The sequence below is a fragment of the Uloborus diversus genome, chromosome 1, assembly GCF_026930045.1.
Source record: "Uloborus diversus isolate 005 chromosome 1, Udiv.v.3.1, whole genome shotgun sequence".
Taxonomy (NCBI): Eukaryota; Metazoa; Arthropoda; class Arachnida; order Araneae; family Uloboridae; genus Uloborus; species Uloborus diversus.
This window is the reverse complement of record NC_072731.1, coordinates 231,476,528-231,498,807: the sequence shown is the minus strand read 5'-3', so window position 1 is coordinate 231,498,807 and position 22,280 is coordinate 231,476,528. Positions and strand designations below refer to the sequence as shown.

General features: G+C 33.1%; 1 protein-coding gene across 1 annotated transcript in view; it reads left to right on the top strand.

Annotated features, from left to right (window-relative positions):
• The first annotated feature begins 3,970 nt into the window (after positions 1-3,970).
• LOC129225830 (alpha-tocopherol transfer protein-like) overlaps positions 3,971-22,280 on the top strand; it is a 39,611-nt gene continuing 21,301 nt past the window's right edge. Inside the window, exon 1 of the mRNA XM_054860350.1 lies at positions 3,971-4,149. The gene's annotated coding sequence lies outside the window, so the exon portion shown is untranslated. The remainder of the gene's footprint in view (positions 4,150-22,280) is intronic.

Here is a 22,280-nt window from a genome sequence, read left to right as displayed (position 1 = left end):
AGCGTTCTTCAATGATGTTATCAGAAAAGGTTCAGAGGTTCCTTCTCCTTATTTTTTTCGAAATTATAATCTCTAAAAAACGCGACTGCGGATGATATTTGTCAGCGTTAGGGGCAGGTCTCGAATAACAAAATGTGAGGCCCTAGGCCTGCAATAATTTCAGGGCTCCCTGAAGACTCGATTAGCCATGTCGGAATGCATTTTCGGAGCCCAGAACTATGTAAATTATTTATCATGTGCATTCACGAATCCTTTTCGAGGCACTCGAAATTGTGGCATGGTAAATTCGCTAGTAGCAGAATTAATAAAAGTTCTCCTTTAAGGAAGTTCTTTTCTAAATAAAATGTCTTTTTTTTTATTATTACTTTTAAAAATACATGGAACTTTTTCGTATAGTTGTAATGTTATGCATAATTATTTCAGTAATTTGGGGACCCTTAGGCCAGGCCAATTAGGCCGAGGTCTAATTGGCCTGTGACGTAATCAGGTTCTGGTTAGGCGCCGGGCAATTTTTTGAAATTGAATTCCCAAGAAGGGAATATTATTTAATTTCCCATGTTGTTGGAGAACAAGGTATTCAGGGACTCTCTTTCGGAAATTTTCAGGGAACCGAGTCCTGAAAACAAAATTTTAGGCGATCGTCTGTAATAATTTTGAAGGAAAGGGAGGACTTCGGCAGCGTAGCATTTAGAAGACTCTCTTATTTTCGGAGAACTAGAAAAAGGGAAAAATATGAAACAGGAGGGTGGAGAAACAGAACGTTGGAAATTTGTTAAAATGAAGTGTTCGTTATATATTTTATTGTTCAGATAAATTTTAGTAAAAGTCTTTGAGATAAACTATAAAATATTGCTGGAGTTTTTTTAATAAATGAAAAGTTATAAATGAAAAGTTACAATTTTGGCATGAAAATATATCTGTATGTGACAAAAAAATCGTAAATTAGGAAAGCAAAAAAATTGAATAAATCTAACTTCGTAAAGTATTATTATGTTCAAAATTTTTCATTTCAATGAACTCGCATTTTTTAAAACTGATTTTTACGTAGTAACTGTTGTTATAATCATTAAAAGATTTTAGGAATATTATAATAGTGAAGATTTCACCGATTTTGATTTATGTGAATTTTTGTTCCTGCAATGTTTCTGTACCTTTAGTATTCTTTGAATGATATTTATCTTTTCAGTTTTATAACTTCATGAAAAAAATCTATCCCTGACGGTTTAAAATGAATCAAAATACTGGGCACATTTTTTTTTTTTAATTTTTTACAGTGAGATTGTTCTAAAAATTGCGTTTTTTATCACAGCAATGATTTGCGCCTACAAAAGTAATTTCTGAGTACGCCACCGATTTATGTTGTTTCTTTTGATAATATTTCCCATTAAAAATAAGTAAAAAATTTGTTTGAATAATATCTATTTCGGGCGCTACAGGGTCTCTATCTGGCAACAGATTACTTTCGGTTTCGATAGATCATCGAACAATGGCATTTTTGCGATCTGATGGTACCTTTTGATCGAAACATAGAATTTAAACCTTAAATATATGTACGTTCATGATCCCTCGAGAATTAGTTTAGGACTGTTTCTTGTTTTGTAACTACATAGACTTTTGGGAAGTCTTTAAACATTTTTCTTTGTTCGGGGCTTAACTTTTTATGAAGGAGTAAAAAATGATAAAAGAGAGAAATAAATGACGGAGTAAAAAAAATTAATTAATTAATTTGTTTGTAAATGGGGATCCCCCCCCCCCGAGTTTTTTTTATGTAGGTAATTGCAATGAATAAAGAACACGACCACTTGGTCCTTTAGTTTAACTTTCACGTTATATTTTGCAAGTTTATTTTAATCAACCAGTTTCAAAGGACTCCGATGGAAATTCTTTACATTGTGCCTTAAGAAGTCAGATATCTTAAGATAAGATAAGTTTCTGGAAAGTTGAAAGCATTTGATTTGAACAAGTTGCTTACCTTAGTAACCTTTTTTTATGGTTATGTCTGTAGCACCTTCCATATTATTCGTATTTAAATGCCAAACTGACTCACTATCCTTTTTATGATAAAGTAACAAAAAAACGGCATGAGAGCAAAACTAATGAAAATGTGAACTAAACTGCGATGCCGCTCCCGAAACACGAGCTCAAAGTGGGGAGCAAACCCCTATCGGTACTGGTACTGATTTTTGCTGGTCGCGGGGCAAAGCCCACTTTTCCGCAGCCGGTAGGATAGCTTGTCTAAAATTCTTTAATTTTTCTTCCGGGAATCAAGAGGTGTGTAAACAGTGAGAAAAAGGGTGAAGGTGGACTCAAGTGCACTGACCACTCCCTCTGTCCCCTGCTTTTGTTGCTTATTAGGTGGAAATTCTTAGAAAAGGCAGATCACATTTTTGAAATCAGGTTTGAGGTAAACAATGTACGACAGAAAGCTGCTGTGCGAGAATTTTTCCGGGGGAGCTGAGCCGGTCTGAAATATTCCAGGGGGAGCTCAAGCTCCCCCAGCTCCCCCGGCTCCGACGCCTATGAACATGTCCGAGCGTTGGATCAGTATCAATATACACAGGGTGTTCCGTTTTAACCTGCAAGACCCGTATTTTCGCAACCTTTAGACCTAGATGTATACTTCCAATTGCAAAAATGTTCAAAATCAGATGCAGTGCTGAGATGTTGAAAGTTTGAAGTGAAAATAAAAATGAGTCAAACAATACAAATTTTACTTTTTATACGAGCCCCAGGTCCCCTAACTTATATTGGGGGAATAATTTCCATTGAAAAATAATTGCAACACAAAAAGTTTGAAATTAGTACAACCAATATTCACCGAGATATGAAACGCAGCGTTTTGTGACTTAGGCCACTTTTCACTCGTCGTCAATAACACCTTTTGGGGGGAAATATAGTGGTTAACCAATGTTTAAAATTACATGTGTGCATAGAGTGATTTTTCAAATCATTGGAGGTTTTGCTGTGTGTTTTTGCGAATCATGGCATAACATTTGCATTTATTTTTGAATAGCAATGAAAAATATAAATACCTTGTTTTTATTACTTTGACGACCTGTCATTCTTCTGAAAGGGCGATAAGTTCCTATCTCATCTTCTGTATGGTCCCTTAAAACTTTGAACTGGAATATCTCCTTGAGTTTTGGTACCACAAATGTCAAGTTTTTTGTGTTAGTACTAATAGTTTTCAATGGAGATTATTTTTCTTAATATTAGTTAAGGAACCTAGGGCCCGTATAAAAAGTTAAATTTTGTATTTTTGACTCATTTTTATTATTGCATCAAATTTTCTCTATCTCAACTCTGCATCTGATTTTGAACATATTTGCAATTGGAAGTATACATCTAGGACTAACGGTTGCGAAAATAAAGGTATTGCAGGTTAAAACGGAACACCTTGTATACATATTTCGCTTTTGTTGAGACGGGAAAATCTCAGGAGCTGTTCAGTATGCAATCTTTCGAATCATTAAATTGTAGCTTTTACATTAAGCTAAGTTATTCCTCCAGATAAAAGTTCATTTCACTTAAACGACGCGAAAAACAATAGCACAGTGCGATTATTACACTCTCAACAACTCACTTTACAAGAAAAAAAATTAAAGAAAGAAAAAGACCACCCCACGCTTAGATATAATTTTTAAATAAACGCACTGCTTGAACAGTAATTCAGATCAAGATTGATATCACCATTGTTCAAAAACACCCGTGCAACATCATTTAGAGTAACATATTATTTTATATTGAAATTCTTTTGAAGAAAGGAAAATTTGACGATAAAGATCTCAGCCTCTCCGTTCATCATAAAAGAAGAAAGAAAAAGTCGTAATGACGCATCCTTGTTGTGGGCAGCTTGAATGGCTCTGGTAACGCGTTCAATAAGCAGCCGATTTATTTCACGATTAGAAAAAAGCGCCTTGAAATAAAACATCAAGGCCAGTTGGTTACATTTTCCAGATGCCCAGATTTAGATTAGCCGCAGTATCATCCGTTGATAAACGTCCCGCGATCGCGTATGGATGCTTTAAATTTTTCTCATCAGCAAGACGTTAGATAGATTATTCTCTATCAATTCTTACAGGTGGAAGCTACGTGAGTGCAGCGGGATATTTCATTTTTGATTTGAAAAAGAAACAATTTCCAGTAAAGGTGAGTTTCGGTCTTTGAACATTTTTTTCCAAACCGTTTCTATGTTTCTCTCTCTCTCTCTCTTTCTAAAATGCAAATTTTTTTATAGTATTTTTTTTTTTAATTATAAGGAAACATGGGGCAAAGTGAAATGGTGAAACATTTACTTTGCCTTTAGCTCCACTTTATTTAGTCTATTCCAGTCAGGGAAAAAATACCCCCGAAGATTAAAGAATTTGGTAATACAGGCAATCTTAAAAAATTGATACTTATATTGTAATATTTTCTTGTAAGTCAAAAATTATTTTTGTAAATATAGAATTATAAATTTCTTGTTAATATTTAAAATATTAATTGAGACTCTCTAATATTGAAAGCAGTACAATTTGAGTTAATATTAAGTTTATTTGTATTTAAAATAAATTGTACAATTAGTCAAATACATATGGGGAAAAGTGAAATAGTTTGTTTCATTTATTCTCTCAATCATTTGATGTAAATCACTTACGTTTTCATTTACTAATTAATTCATTTACATTTCTTCATTTAGTAAGTCACTTATATATATATTTATTTATTTATTTGTTTATTTATTTATTCATTCATTCACTTATTTTCATATTCATCCCTTCCTTTACTCGCTCATTTATTTTTCTTCCATATTAATTGATTTTTTCATTTAATTGTTCGTTTATTGTTTCACTATCGTTTCATTTATTCATTCAACCTTTTATTTTCTGATTCTTTGGTTCAAAAATATATTTTATAATCGAATAGAAAATATTTCATTAGAAAAATATTTTATTCACTTTGCCCAATGGAAAAAAAAAAGTGAACATTTTACTCTTTTTTTTTTTTTTTTTTGAAGGCTCAAATTTACTGCCAAAAATTAAAAATACTGTTTTATTGTAAAATACAATGTTCTTTCTTTTTGTACTGTAATTTTCAAAACAATATTCCAATTTGTTCATTTTGAAGAAACTCAATCATCTTAACCATTTTACTTTGCTCCACACTCCCCTACCGTAAGATTTATCTTTCCAATTGCTTACAATTTCATTATTAAAAAACTCGCTCTCGTGATATTTAGAAAAGCAGAACATCTGAACGGATGTATTGTTACGCGCTTGGAATTTTTGAAAGGGGTTCTCGGGGATGTTCATAAATCATGTTCTGAAATTTTTCTTATTTGAGGTCATCTTGACAAAAATTAATCGTCTGATCCAGTGTGTTGCCATTTTAATTAGATTACGACAGTGCTCCTTTACTTTACCAAACGTTTTCAAGTAATTTTTAACCCAGTTTTACTTGTTGAGTGCATCTACGATCTGACACATTTTAAATTTATTATTTTTCATTCATTGATTTATTTTTATTTTTTGGTGATGTATGCCCAGAATTTATAAAATATATCACGGACAGGCATACTCTAATGTAATACAGATTAAAATTGCAGTTCTAGTTCACCTCACAATTGTTGGCACTCGTATTTGTGCGAATTTACTTCAAAACCGTTGGAAATTGGAGAAGATATCAGGATTGCAAAGATCAATCATTGTTAGAAACATGTTTTCTTGCTGAAGAATATTTGTTTACCGTTTCACAAATGGCTTGTATTTGAAATGATAGGTTTTTGTAGTTTTCCAAGAGCTAACAACTGTGAATCTATGGGACTATGTTTCTCTTTTGCGCTCTTTAATTTGTTTATTTTTCAATGGGATTCTAAAACGTTTGTCTTGAACTTGGCTTTCATCCGCGAAATTGAAGTTTTAAATGTATCCACAAAAATATATTCAGGTTTTAAAAGGAAAAAAAGAGAAATATTTCATTTTTAAAATAAATATAAAACAGATTATTTTCATGTTTTACAAAACATTGTACTATGAATGCATTAAATCCTAACTAAAAAAGTTTTGAACTAGGTTTCATATTTTCCCCAATTACAGAGTTTATTATTGCATCATAATTGTTACTTTCAAAGTCATTTTACAAAAAATTCATTAGAATTGTTAAAATCTTTGTTTATTTTTCCAGAACTATAAACAATTAAACATAAAAGGCTGATTTGCCACATCGCAAGTGTTGCAATTGTAAGAGGCCCCGACGGACATAGGGACCCCAAAGTGGATTCAAATCCGCTACTGAAAAACATAACTATTTCAAAACTGTATAATTATTAGGTATAATGATATGGAATTCAAAATTCCTACATTGTGAAAATTAACTGACAAGTCGTACATATTTACTTCTATAACATCATATATTTTTTTTGTCGGTACATTTTTTAAATTACGTATGTTATACACACCAAGTAAAATCAACATCTTTAATGGCTGGTTTTGAAGTAGTCGTTTCCGTGGCGCTTCTTTTAGTTGCTAAGGCGAGATTTTCGAAAACAAATCTTTATGCGTTGAAAGGAAATTTGACAAAATGTACAGATTCAATCAATCCCTTTCATAAGGTGATGTAAATTGAAAAGAGAGAAATCCACAAAGAAGTTAGACATTGAAAATCATATTATCCGTATTATGATTGAAAATATTAAAGAAATATTACTTTCTACTTATATAGCTCTTCTTTTCGCCTTTTCAACTTTTTTTGCCTCCTGTTAATTGCGTCCTTCTTATACCGGAAATTACTTCCGTTTCCGTTGAGTCCTTGTATGTACTAACACAGCAGTTATGTTTTCTTAACTCTGATATTGAGTTCTGGATTACGGAATGCAATATTCAAATTTTTAGAGAGACAGGCAGACCCAATGGGATGTCACGGAAGGTCACTGACATTCCAAAAATGTCCTTATTCGGCAAAATCTGGGGTTCTATTCGGCAAAATTTGGAGTTCCGCTCCGCAAGATAATCATTATTCGGCGAAACATGGAATTTCATTCGTAAAAAATATTATCATTCGGTAAATATGGAGCTCTATTGGGAAAAATTATCATCATTCGGTAAAATTTGGAGTTTTATTCGGCAACTTGAGAATTTCGCATTCCGAAAAAGTTTAGTTCGGAGTTAATAGGGTCGTTTCCAAAATTTTAAAAGTATTTTTTTTTTCTGAAAGAGCATGCTTAAAAACATAGGAGCTGATCATTTTTTTAAATAATTTGTTTAAGTTTAATATTAAAAAAAAAATACTTAAGTCGATGCGCTTTCATTGTTTATACTTCTGTCCGATGATATCACAAATGATTAAATGCCATTCAGTGTTGCCATTCGCAGAGTAAAATATTTAATTCGCATCTTTACTCACGTGTATTGGCAACGATATGGTTTATAGCAAGCGTAGAGCGCAATATTAAGTTCGCTTCTTGATAATCATAACGTGAAAACGTGGTAGAAAGATGCGCCACTCACACACACAAAGAGCATCATTTGTGATGTCATCAAGACCACGCCTTGTTTTTAAAAATCGGACGTTTTAAAAAATTAATTGAAAAATAACTGTCGGGAAAATGAAAGTATTTTCTGGGTCAATGTTATTATCATTATTATTTTGCATATTCTATTAATTCCAGTGACAAAGAGTACTACTTTTGACTGAAGAAAACTACCCCATTATGTTCACTCCTGGAGACAGGTAGTGCTGTTAGCAGTTAAAACACCTAAGCCAGGGCTAAGGCAGAACTACATGCAATGGCTATAGCAGACAGCCTGGTTATCATATCCAGGGACTGCAGTTTCGTTTTTGTAATGGACTCATTAATCTGGAATAGTAAATAACCAAGCTGGAGGCAGATGTCATCTCATTGAAGTTGAGAGCGCCAACTAATGAGATGACATCTGCTTTCAGCTCGGTTATGCTTTATTCCAGAACGAGTGGTACCCGCACGGCTTTGCCCGTAGTAGAAAATTAAAAGGTCATTTGATTCGCCTGTATATTTACAAATAATGGATGATGAATTTCTCGCCAATTGGCTGTGTTCATTTGCTCGCCCATTTTACGGTTCCACGTTATGATAATTTCGTAATTTAATCTTCCACATTGTGATAATTTGCTCAGTAAAATGTTCTTAAAATTAGAATATAAAAAAAATCAAATTTTCGAAAAATCGCTTCGAGATGCACACCCCCATACTACAAACTAATTTTGTGCCAAATTTCATAAAAATCGGTCGAACGGTCTAGGCGCTATGAGCGTCACAGATATCCAGACAGAGAGACTTTCAGCTTTATTATTAGTAACTATTGGTACCCGCCCGGCTTTGCCCGTAGTAGAAAAATAAAAAGTCTTTTGGTTCGCCTGTATATTTACAAATAATGTATGGTGAATTTCTCGTCAATTGGCTTGCCCATGTTACGGTTCCACGTTATAACTTGGCAATTTACTCGTCCATCTTATGATAATTTTGCTTGGGAAAATGTTCCTAAAATTGGAATAGAAAAAGAACAAAATCGAGTTTTCGAAAAATCTTTTCGAGGTGCACCCCCTTGCTACAAACTATTTTATGTACGGTACACCTTCTGTAATCTTTGGTGACAGGTTGGGTTCCACTAACCTGTTACGAATAAAAAGCGATAGATATGCTATGATTTCGCAAGCAAACTTGCTAGTAAAAACAATTTATGTAATGAAATGTAAATCGTGTGTGTGTGTGTGTATTTAATTTAGAATATGATTGATATGTAAGGGAAAACATAGGAAATATTTATTTCATCGCACTTAATTTCTATGAATTCAATTAATTGCTCGTGAATTATATAATCAATTTTCTCGAGGCATTTTGTTAGGTGGGTGGATATTCTGCAGTTGAACCTTATAGTATTCGAATGGATTTCTTAAAACAAAAACTCTACAGTATTTGAGTAAAATTTAGTCATGGAGTGAACTGAAAATTCAATATGGATTGAATAACAATTATCAAAATTAACCTAAGAGAAATAAACACTACTAATAATAGTAATAACTGATAGTTTTCAAAAATTATCGGTCGTCATCAATTCATTTCATAAATATTTCATTGATAATTTTTGATCAACTATGGCCTTAATAAATTTAAACATTTAATATAAAAAATGGTAATTTCAATGAAACCAAAATGAGAATAATTAATAAACGTTTTTGCTGTTTTTAATACTACTATTTCTAACCATGTAGTGAAATATGCAATTTTCAGATCTTTAATTTATTACATCGAGCGAAACATTTTTGGGCACACTTTAATACTTAACTGCTTAATGTATGAAATTTTCATATATAAGCGAAATTTTTACTCATAAAATACATTCTTCAAAAAAAAAAAAAAAAAAAAACATTCAAATAGCTTTGTCACACAACTGATGTGTTCACAAAAAAAGTCTATCGGTGTGTTTTTTTTTTTATTTCTTAATGATCTATATATAGTTCCGCTGGATCTTTCTATGTTACTTTACTGGTTAGAATTTCTAAAAAGATCTTTTACATTCACATAATACATAATCATATTTACCCTTATTCTTTGATCACTTAGATACTAAATCAAGGTTTAATGGTCAAACAATCTTATCTTGTGAAAGCAAATTTTTAGAAATCAAAAAATGATCTACCAATCTACCAGACAATGAATAGTCATTTTATGAGAGAATGTAACAAGGATAATATTTCGACTAATCATTTCTATCGCACTTTTCATAGTTAACTTATCTCTTCTCGTCAATAAGAAACTGCTAAATTGCAGTGTTATGTATCTGCTACCTTTTAAGTATGAAATCCGTTATTTTATAGAATACCTAGTTATTTCATGGAATAACTGATCGTGTCCATTGAAGTGTAAAACTCTCTTGTATTTCATGGTTTAACTGGTTATTTCATAGAATAACGATCTGCAGTCCGTTAAAGTGTAAAAAAACCTTTATTATATATCTTGCACGACAAATACATTTACCTTCCACCCCTACTGCATTTATGAACTATCCCAGGCCATAGGGAGAGAACTTGTTTAGCGTGTTCCGCTAGTTTTTGTTGAGAAATAATGTTCTTTGTAATTCCAAGTGTCATTTTAGTAATCCTTGTTGTAACAAATGATTTTATGGTACGTTTCCATAAATACCATTTATACGCTGCATAAATTAGATAAATTCCTTCTTTTTCACTTTAATTGTCAATCATTAGTTTATTAATAGAATACCTAGTTATTTAATTTTAGATAAATAGTTTATTTTACACTTTAACTGTCTCTCATTAGTTAATTCATAGAATACCTAGTTATTTGATAGAATAACTAGTTTAAGTGTCAAATTAATAACACATTACACACTTTAACGGACACGATCAGTTATTTCATGGAATCACTAGGTATTCCATAAAATTACTGCATTATATACTTTAATGGTAACATATCTAAGTTACGTTATGTAACCAAGTCAACAACGACATCACTTTCTTTGATATCGTAGCTATCCGTCAAAGTAGCATTGCATTATGTCCAAGTGGCCAACAACATCACATTCTAGTTTCCACAAAAAAAAAAAAAAAAAAAGAGCTGATGTGTGCATCACATGACTTCCTTTTACTCCAATTTAATGTCTTTTCCCCATTATTGGCATTTTTAAAGTGATTCGATAGTTTATTCTCTTCACATCACCAACAGTGGCCAAATTAAAACCAGATTTTAAAAAAAAGAATAAAAATCGCCAAATTTGTCGCCAAGTTGGCGAAAAAACAGCGACCAAAATACTGGCGATATATCGCCAAGTGTCCGCCAAATTATAACACCACTTGAGTTTACATCGAAATTAACAATGATTTCCCCCACAAAAGGGGGAAAAAAAACCTTTTAGAAACACCCGAATGCAATCAAAAGGGGAGGTGCACAACTAGACCCCACTAGGAGTCTACGTACCAAATTTCAACTGTCTAGGACATACCGTTCTTGAGTTATGCGACATACGCACATATGCACATACAGACGCCACGAAAAAACTCGTTGTAATTTACTTGGGAACCGTCAAAAGGGATATTTCGCGTGTCTATACTGTGGTCGAGTCGAAAAAAAATTCAACATTCATTTGGGGGTGAGAAAAATGGAAATTAAGATCAATTTTTGAGTGAAAATTTTTTCGCAAATACAATACTTCCTTTCATGTAAAAGGAAGTAAAAAGCGTAAGATTCCAACATTTCTCTATTGTTAGCATGGAATCCAAAACACGTTTCTTCAAGTACCTCAAAAACTCCATGTGCTGATACTGCGCTTTACCTTCCCACGGCAGTGTTATGAACTGTGACACTCCATGGCAAGCGTGAGAGGGGGCTAAAATATTCATAAAAGTGTGGCACCATTTATGGACAGTCCCTTAACCTTAACAAACAAATATCCTTCATTTCAGCGGACAAACTTTTTTTACCGAGCATTAAAAAAGATGCTAGCTGCAAATCAATTATTTCGGCATTCACGTGTCTTCCAAGGAAGCAGGTAATAGTCGCCCGGGGTAAGGTCAAAAGAATGCGAAAAAGAGAACTTCCCTTTAATACCCTAGCAGACGAAATGCCGTGCATACGTGACGTAATTATTATACAAGATCCAACCATTCAGCCCGTGTCGACTAATTGATTTCCGAACGCTTTATGCATATTGAATAATAATGTTTGTTATCAATGTCACCTTTACAGCAAGATTGAATGAACTTCATTATCAACAATTTATTGTTTTTGACAGCTGTTATGGACGAAATAAAGCGTCTATGTCTGCGTCAAAATTGAATGTTAAGTTATTTTTCATACTAATGCCGAATATGAGAAAAAAAATCAACATCAAGTATTCAAATTGGTTTACTAATATTTTTAATCAACTAAAAACTTAAAAATGGTAATTAAGATCAAATTGGTAATATTTTTACCAAGAATAATTGGTTGGGTAAAAAACAAAAAAGTTTAAATTTGGAATGTTAAGCTTTCGACAATACATTAGTTGAATTTGATTCAGTAAATAGTAACTTTTTTAACTTGGAAAAATAACAGATTAGTTAGTGACTTAAATAAAGGAACTCAAGCTAATAAAACAACTGCAGTTTCACATCATTTTCGGCAAAAATAAAAATTTCGGATTAACATCTTATACAAACAGCCACCTAGAACCTTTATGTTTATAATTCTCAACAGTGCAAAAGATTAAAATTCAGCACTATTGTTATTCCCAAGTACAAACAAAACGTGTTTTTTTCCCCACCGTACGGAAGGATTTTCAGCAAAAAAAAAAAAAAAAATACAGCAATCACTATCGTGCACTTGCTGACCTCAAACCTGAAGTAAATTTTTCTCATAGAGCTCCTCTTTTCTTTCTTTCTGTTTTTTTTTTTTTTTCCATCTTAGATATGATGTACCATTGCACGAATCCAGAGGGTGAGTCATGGGCTGTCGAGCGGAGTTGGGGGAGCGAGCATGGGCTGGAGTCTTAAGCGACCGAATATAGCCTAAAGTTATGTTTTGAAGACTTGTATTTTAAAATCCTCCACCCTCCCCCAGACACCATATTTTCGCCAGAAAATTGCCCTTCTACCTTCGTTTCCAATAATTGCCACCTCAAAAACCAGACGCTGGATTCGTCCTTATATTGTTGTATCACCAAAAGTTTCAGTCATTCTACTAAATTTTGGTTTTTCACAGAATTACTAGCCTGCCAATTGATCAGGTAATAGAAACAACTTTATAAAGTTACTCCAATTACTATTCAGCATTTGCTGCATGTTTCTTGTTTTCCGAAATTTCCTTTCGAATTTCGGAAATTTTGCCCTGCCTGTTCAAAAAAGTTGTTTATTTACTCTCTATAAGAAGAAAGCCAGAAAAAAATTTCAGACCTCTTTAATTGATGCGTTAAGTGTCAATTCTCAGAATTTTATCTTCTTTCTTCCTTTTTTTAACTATTAGTCCACGATTTTTCAGGTTTTCTTTCTTACATTTAGTGTGTACTTGCTTTTTTTTTTGCCATGGGCAATATTTTTCATAATTAACGAGAATAGCAATTTTAGCCTTCAAATTGTTTAGAAATGGTGTCTTAAAATGCATCAGTTATTATTATTATATTTTTATTTTTTTAATTTAATTTTATTTTATTTAATTTTATTTATTTATTGATTTTTTATTTTTACTGACATTTAAATTTTTAAATTTTACCACTAAATAACAAATTTTAGATAATTTCAACTGTGACTCTGAAAATTTCATTAGCCAATAACACTTCCTGAAAAATAAATAATTTTTTTGAACGACTTCGTTTACATCAATGAACTTTTGGTGATGTCAAAGAGACATACATTTTTAATGGTTTCAGCCGCCCCCAGAACTAAATCCTGAATTCGCCACTATTTCTACGGAAACCATTAGATTATTACAAATAATTTTCAACGAAATATCATTCAAGCAAGAAAGATCATAGTCATTGAGTTATAACAGAAAAAAGTTTGACGCTAACGTGCAAGACTAATGGACTTCAATGTTTAAAAATGCAAGACTGGAAATCATTGTGCCAGGGACTATGATCATTCTTCCCCGTGGCGCTTTATATATTTGAGTCGTAGATGTGATAAGCAAGTGTCGCAGCAGAAAAATGATTGCGGAAACGATTGCACTGTCTCTGTCGCAACACTCATGTTACGACTTGTTGCGTGTTTTCCTACAAGTCCAATGATTTAAACCAATTTTATTTTGTCCATTTTATTTACAATTACAACACTACTATTTTACATACTACTATTCACAACACTTCTTTTACATACTACTACTCACAACACTTCTTTTACATACTATACTACTATTTATAAATATTGGGTTTAGCTGCCATAATGGGGTCGTTTCCAAAATTTTAAAAGTATTTTTTCTGAAAGAGCATGCTTAAAAACATCTGACCATTTTTTAAATAATTTCTTTCAGTTTAATATTTAAAAAAAAAAAACTTAAATCGGCGCTCTTTCTTCGTTTAACGTTTCTGCCGATGACATCACAAATGATGAAATGCCATTCAGTGTTGCCATTCACGGTCCGAAATATTTAATTCGCATCTTTACTCACGTGTACTGGCAATGATATGATTGATAGCAAGCGTAGAGCGCAATTTAATTAGTTTCTTGATTATCATAACGTGGAAATGCGGTAGAAAGATGCGCCATAGTGCATCATTTGTGACGTCATAAAAACCACGCCTTGCTTGAAGAATCGGACATTTTAAAAAATTAATTAAAAAATAATTGTTGGGAAAATGGAAGTATTTTCTGAGTCCATGTTATTTATTTATTTATTTATTTTTTTTTGCTTATTCTATCAATTTCAGTGACAAAGAAGTACTACATTTGACAGAAGGAAACAACCCCATTCCCCTCAGATCCTTATTTGATCAGAGCCAACACAGACGCGTCTTAACCAGGGCTGCGGAGTTGGAAGGAAAATGACCGACTCAGACCCCGACTCCGACTCCTGGACTTTGAAACGCCCGACTCCGACTCCAACTCCGACTCCGGATTTAAAAATATTTTTTTAATTGTATTTTTTCATTTCCCTCTCTCCCTTTAGGGGAAGGGGGAAAACCTCTAAACAGAGATTGAAATATCATTTCTTTTTTAAGAAAATTTCGCATTTTGTTTTTTATTGTAAACCCAAGACGCATACAACGTTATAAATTCAATTCAAAAATCAAATTTTCCAATAGTTACGAGTTTAAATGTGAGATAACTTAAAAATCCCTTTAAAAAAATTGAAAAGGATTAGCTGTAATTTGCCCCTCCCCCCCCCCTTTAATGTTTAACAAAAATATATTGATCAAATCATGTGCTTTCAATTTTTGAAAGCTGTAACAAGAGAGAGAAAAAGCTTTTTTTCAAAGTCCAAGTTCTTGAGAGGGAATGGTTTGGTCCGTGTGATACTCATCTGGTAGGTGACACCAAAAGTTAATTTCAGAGTTTATAAAAAATAAAATTACTTTGATTCTGAAAACTTTCCCGAATATATTTTAAATTATATTTCATCAATAAAATTTCAGCAAAAATAGGGCATATATAAGTCAGGAGGGAATTTTACACAAAATGCTGCGGTATACAAATTTGTACGAATAGCTTTTACTATACCTATATTTCTTCGTCGCTAAATTTTTAATTTAAATTTTATTGGCTGCTTTAGAATTAACCTTAATATGAAGATTTTAAGATTAACTGCAATTATTGAGTGTTGTAATCAAGAAATTATTTACATTTATTTATTCCATATTTTTTAGTGAGAACCAAGCGAGTGAAAGAAGGGAGAAATTGTCTTAATAAAAAAAAAAAAAACATTATTTCATCGCATCTTTTGGATTTGTGCTTTCGCGCCAGAGCTTAGTTGAATTTGCCGATCACCCTCAAAAATTTCCACCTGAGCTACGGGCCTCGATTTACTAAATTGTTACGTTGATTTTACTATTTTATAACTGAGATCGAACCCAAATCACTATATTTCTATTTGAAAGTGATTACTTGAAAATGTTAGGCAACAAAACCGTTTGCTGACAGTTGCTATAAGTTAATTAAAAAAGCAAGCAAACTGAGGGACGGCTACAGAAAGTTCAAGCTAGCTGATTACCATAATGGCAGTTATTTTCTCATTAGTAGCTTTTTATACATGTTTTATTGCCTAACATTTCAATTGGTAATCAGTTTTTAAAAAATGCAAGGAGAGTCAGTGAAAATGAAAGAAAAAATGAAGCCCGGAGTCGGAGTCGGCATGTTTTCTAACGACTCCGACTCTTTTACTCCAAAATCAGTCCGACTCCGACTCCACAGCCCTGGTCTTAACTACACGCAGTATCCATTGCATCTGCCTAGAATTTCCCTTCGAATAGGGAAGATGCCCTTAAATTCATGTACAGGGATTATTCTGTATCTCGTGGCTTAAGTCGCCAGTCTCCGACATAGATATATTGAATTGACGACAAAGACAATATACTGTTTCCATGATGGCAAAACTTGAAGTACTGCTTTAGAATGAACGTGTCCTGAAAGAAAAAACGAAGTGTCCGTGAACAGAAGAGTTAGGGAAGTTGCACATTTTGCGCTACTATTAAATCTGCATTAGTATCTAGAGGAAGTGTTAATGTAACGGGGGAAAAACGATTCGTATGACAAGAATAATAATTACGAAATTTACGCAAAAGGGTTTCCTGCTCAAATACGAGTTCGAAAGCTCTTCTAACCTTGGCTCAGCGTGTCATAAATGAGATGGGAGGCTGCAAATTGTCGATAAGCCTTTTCACACGTGCACGATTGATACGTTTCACAATTTGGAGCGACATTCTGTTCTTTCTGAAAAAAGAAAGAGACTAGCATTCTAGTAAATTAAATTACACTTCAGGCCTACTACACACGAGGTGGTTAGCGGAATCAACTTTCCGAAAACGTTGCCTGTTAACCAGTTGACCAGCGTTTTTTGTCGCCTTCACATGAGACAACTTAGTTGAATCAATTTCTCTTCAAATAACCGAATTTATTCGAGCAACTGCTTTACAACGCTGTTAAAACTGAATCTAATTGACTCTCAACTAGTTTACTCGTGTGTAGAGCGAACACTTGGTAATTTTCCGATGAGTGTAATCATGGTCCCACTTGATTCTTTTAGTTCGTGACAATCGCTGAAACTCATGGTAACAAAGAGGGCTCTGCAAGCAATCCCTGTTTTTAATTTTTTACAAACAAAATGTTCATTGATTGGTGGATACGCAGGATTGGGTTCAGCGCCTCTTGCGGTCAAAATGGGCGACATGCCATTGATAGTGGACGCATAGGATTGGGTTCAGCGCCTCTTCCGGTCAAAACGGACGACATGTCATTGATTAGTGGACACATAGGATTGGGTTCAGAGCCTCTTGCGGTCAAAATGGGCGACATACGAAGTTTCGCATTTTTCGAGAATTTAGCGGCACATGTGTCTAGTGTGCCAAGCACGTCTACCTCCCTGGTGGCAGGTATACCAAGCACAGCTTATGGCCCCTATATATATACGAGCCGACGCATCAGCTTAAGATTAGCCATTTTGGATCGGAGCGCGTGTTTGAGTGGTTGCCTTTTCTGGCGAGTTATCGCGTTTGGTGAATGTTCACTGAGCAATTATTAGAGGCACACGTGAATTGTTTATTAAATAAAATATTATTTTCGGCAAATTTGGCGAAATCCTAAACTTTGCTGTGGTAACCCTGGGAGTGCAACAATGAAAAATCCGATCCAAAATGGCTAAACTTAAGCTGATGCGTCGGCCTATCTATATAGCGGCTTGTCGTGTGAAAGATGACATGTGGTTCGTCACTTTTCTACGTGGTTTCACTTCCGAATAGCTGCCCATTCGAAAGTTGATTCAGGTTGCCTTATGTGAAGGAGGCCTTACGCTTAATTTAAGCATGTGTGTGAAAAATTTGTAACTCAAGGGGGAATATTTTTTAACTCAAATGTTCCTAAAATGATCATTTGGAAGTTTGAATTTGGGGCATAGAATGTTAGGCAATAAATTATCGAACTTTATAACCATGATTTTCCAATGCAATTTACATGTGAAATGAAGTTCAAGAGATGAAATTAAAATATTTTTTTCCACAAATTTATAGTTTCAAACTTAGACTTTTAACGCCGGAGGAATTTAATTTTTAACAGAAAGCAACACCATTCTCTCCTCCAACTCAATTGCTCATTTTCAACTTGAAATTCTTCTGAAGTATAAAAGGTTACTTAGAATATAGGGTGTTCCAAAAATAACATCACATTTCCATAATCGGCTTGCTTTTGAAATAAAGGACTACATGCATAAAAGAAGGAACATTAATACATATTGGAATTTAGTTAGGTCTACATCTAACCGAGTGCCGCGGAGTCGGAGGGAAAATGGCTGGCAGAGCAGAAATTTTTGAGCCTTCGATTTCGATATTCAATAATTCCGAATTCCATTATCTCAAAATCAGTCTGAATCCGACTCCGACGCCCTGATTTCAACCCTAGACCAAGGTTCCACCATGGGAAGAAACAGTCTTTAATTGAGGCAGTGAGAAGCAAAGGGATGCAAATGGACTATTTTAGGCTTCGAGTGAAACACGTTTAAAGATCCGATCCTAAGTAGGTTTTTATTGAATTTTTTTTCTAAATCATGCTGTACAGCAGCACCTACCAGGGCTACTAGTACAATCTCTTGCCCCAAGACAGAGGAGAGGTTTACCTGTACTGGTTATCTCCAAATTTTTCAATTTTGACTCTTGTGTGTGTGTGTGTGTGTGTGTGAATCCCTTTGCTTCTCACTACCTCAATTGATTTAGTTGCTCCTGCTCACTGTTTCCTCAATCGTTGCAATCAGCTGACGAAGATTTGAGACTTTAGCGTTATACACAAGGTATTTGATCTAACCCCAAGTCAATGGCTTATTCAAAGGGAGGGATGTGGGGATATAACCCCTTCAAAAAGTCAAATTTATTATTACTATTTTTTATTTTATTTATTTATTTATTTATTTACTAAAGAAAAGGTCTAAAATAAGCCATAACCCCTACAATTTTTTCTGGCTATGACACTGCCCCAAATGAAGAAGTTAAGGGGCGTTAGATCAGGTGGAGTCGCTAGATTAGTTGCTGTTTTGTGTGTTTTCAATAAAACAGTTGACTATTTATTTGTATTATAAATGAAATTGTTCACTTGTCTTCTTTTTGCATGAAAAATAAATAGTTTTAGCTTTACTTAGTGATACAGCTAAATTTATGATTTCCATTCCATCGTTAATGTAAAGTCTTCGGAGAAATTTATTCAGATTTTCAGTCATAACTTTACTTCTACTCCTTAAAACAAAGTTTCCGATAAAATTTATTTGAAACAAATCCCCCTTTAAGAGAACAAAGGGGGGGGGAGGTGCTTAAATTGGAACGAAAAAGTTTCAAACCAAAAAAAAAAGGAATCCTGGCTAAGATTTTTCGATTTTGTGTCAGAGAGTAATCATTAGAATCTGCCGATTTTAATAGAGATATATCCTCCCACTACGAAGATCGCTAAATTATTCGGGGTTATTTCTTATTCGGATGCTCATGACATATATCCTTCTTGTCTTGGCTGCTTCAATAATCAAGAAAACTATAATTAAATCAAACCTAACCTGGCAACGTTATGAATACTCCGCAGATCCTAATCACTGCATTCTGAAGCAGTCAGGTTAAGTTTGCCCCAACTATAAGTGAAATAAGCTTCACAGGCTAGACGATCAAACTGAAAGTAAAATTTTAAAAGCTTCCCTTTTTCCCCATTCGTTTAGAATTACTTTTCAAGAACAATGTCCTGAAAATGAACACGCAAAACACCAAAATAAAACATCATGTCCACTCTTGAAATCACTAACAAAAGAATTGATGATGTTTCTGTTAAGGTAAATAAAAGAGTGAGCTTCTAGAAAATCGGGTTCATACATCTAACCTTGACTCTTGGATAAGTCGAGAAAACGCTTCCTTTTCCTTGCTCCTTTTGTGAAAGTTTTCCAAGAAAATAGAAAGATAATCGGTTAATCTTTAGAAAAAAAAATTTAGTTACAAAGACAAATAAAAAATTTTATTTATCACTTTCAGAAGTTTTTTTTTTTTTTGCAAGAATGTGGTTTTATTGTTTAAGAAACCTAAATAAAGTCTAATAGGAATGTATCTTTTGGGGCGATAAGATTTTAAGGAAGTATTTCGTAAGAATATAATTAAATTTGTCTTTGTACTTTTTATGTATTCGCTATTAAATTCTGCATTTCCTTTTGTTAATTACTTTGAAATTCCCTCAGCGTAATTTGTAGAACAATGTAGTTCGGCGTCAATTTGTAACTCGAGAGGTTACAAAGGTTATAAATTCTAGTTCTTACGAGGAAAAAAAGAATATCTCGCATTATTCCATCTTTTTAAAATCTGTGTCTGCTTGCCTGTATGAAATTTCATCTCCTCGAAAATGACTGAGAGTTAAGAGTCGAACAAAAAAAGTACTGAATATTCGAAACTGGACGAGAAACTTTAGCGCCAGGTCTAATTTTTCTACTACTTTAAGCAAAGTAGATATTAATTTCAACTATAATAAACATAATTTCGCTTCAAAGAATTTTTCGGTGAATTCCGTTGTTTAAGATGAGATGGTTGGCGAGCGAAACGAGAGGGGGGGGGGGGGCGCAGAGTCCCGAGGCCTATATAATTTCTGACGTTATGCACAGATTTGCTTCTGATAATCATTCTTGAAAAGAACTCTTGAGGATAAACCATGTACAGAGATGGCTTTTTCTTATATTTGGAGAAAGTGATGTGAATTCAATGCGCGAAAAATCGCAAACGATTTTATTTTTAATGCAAATTAATACTGATACGGGTAATTCTTTATTTTCACTCCAACTTTGAAGATGATTATCATTATTGTTTGATTTTGGCAAAGATTGAAATGGAAAGGCAGAAAATTCTTTGGAAAGAAATGTGAGAAGTTTAAATATTTCTATGCATTTATTTTTCTTTCTTTCTTTTTTTTTTAACTTGGAAGTTAATCCAATCATCAGGGAAAAAAATTTCTATATCATCGGAATGAAATTCGTTTTTTTCGTCAAATTATGAAAATAAATCGTTTCTATATTATTTGACCACCATATCTATTCACCTATTCAAATTAGAAATTTGTTTTGGATTTCTTTCTGTCATTCATTTGCATAATTTATTTTCTCAATGTTTGTTAATGCACCTCCCTGAATTCAAAATATTCCAGTTAAAAATATTTTCAAATAAAACAAGACATAATATGATTAAAGGGATAAACGATGTCAAAATAAAACAACACAAATTCTCAATAAAATAAATCGAGTTCTAAACTTTCTTGTTGGGTTCTGTTTTTTTTTTTAAATTTATTTATTTATTTATTTATTTATTTATTTATTTATTTATTTATCTTTTTTTTTGTACTGATGAAGAGGCTTTTTTGTAGCCTTGAAGCAGTTTTATGAGGTATTTTCTGAAGAGTTTGTGCTTTATTTACGCTGGTTTTTCACTTTAATCATATTGTAGCACAAAACTTATTTGCTCATTTTTCGTAATGCCTAATAAGTTTAAAAAGAAATAATTTGCTAGCTTTTTTTTTTTTTTTTTTAGTTGTTTTCTATTCATATAAGGGGCATTCCAAGTTATTTTTGACATTTATGTAGAGTCCGTAACGTGACCTTTTTTGCCATAACTTTTTAATTTACTGTTTGATTAGCATATTATTTTATTTTGGTCTTTTCCTACCAACACACCAGCTCAAATTAAAATAATTTGCAAATCAAACAGTAAATTAAAAAGTTATGGCAAAAAAGGTCACGTTACGGACTCTACATAAATGTCAAAAATACCTTGGAATGCCCCATAAGGAATAATTTTTAACACGCTTTTATTAGCTTCACTTGTATGTTTGTAACTCTCCTTTGGACTAAAAGCTAGTGACTTATTACTGTTAGTACATTCTTCCACTTTCTGAGCGTTCGTGGCCGAGCGGTCTAAGGCGCGTGTTTTTGCTGATGTCCTCCTCCGTTAATCATTGGGCGTGCGTTCTAATCTCATCTACACCGAAATAAAAATTATAATCTTACAACTCAATTTTCGCCCACTTGTTGTGATCGGATTCTTTTAAAATTTGGAATGCAACCTCAGACCCGATGACAATGCAATATTCCATAATCAAATTAATTTATTAACGATAAGTTATTAGTTTATTCTAATTAACACGCATTTATTAGCTTAACTTGTATGTTTGTGGGTATCTTTGTGGATCCAACTTTCCTTTGGACAAATAGTCGGTGGCTTATTAGAATTACTTACAACGTACAAATCAGAGCTGCGGAGTGTAACAATGTTTGCACATGAATTTACCAGAAAGCATTCAAAATGACTGATGCAAATAAAATACTTGTTTAGAAAACAGAAAAAACACGCTTTTGTAGCAAAATGAACTAAAAAGTAAAAAATACAATAATAGTTTTAAAAACTAAAAAAAACACGCTTTTGTAGCAAAATGAACTAAAAAGTTAAAAAAAATTCTTTGGATGACAAGTATATAAAGTAATTGACCAAACACTTAATTTTACTGTAATAGAAAAAAAAAAGTGTGAGGGGCTTCTTATCAGTTGTCTTAAATTTCTTCCACTTGTTATCCATGCAAATAATTTTACTACCGTAAAATTAAGTGTTTGGTCAATTACTTTATATACTTGTCAT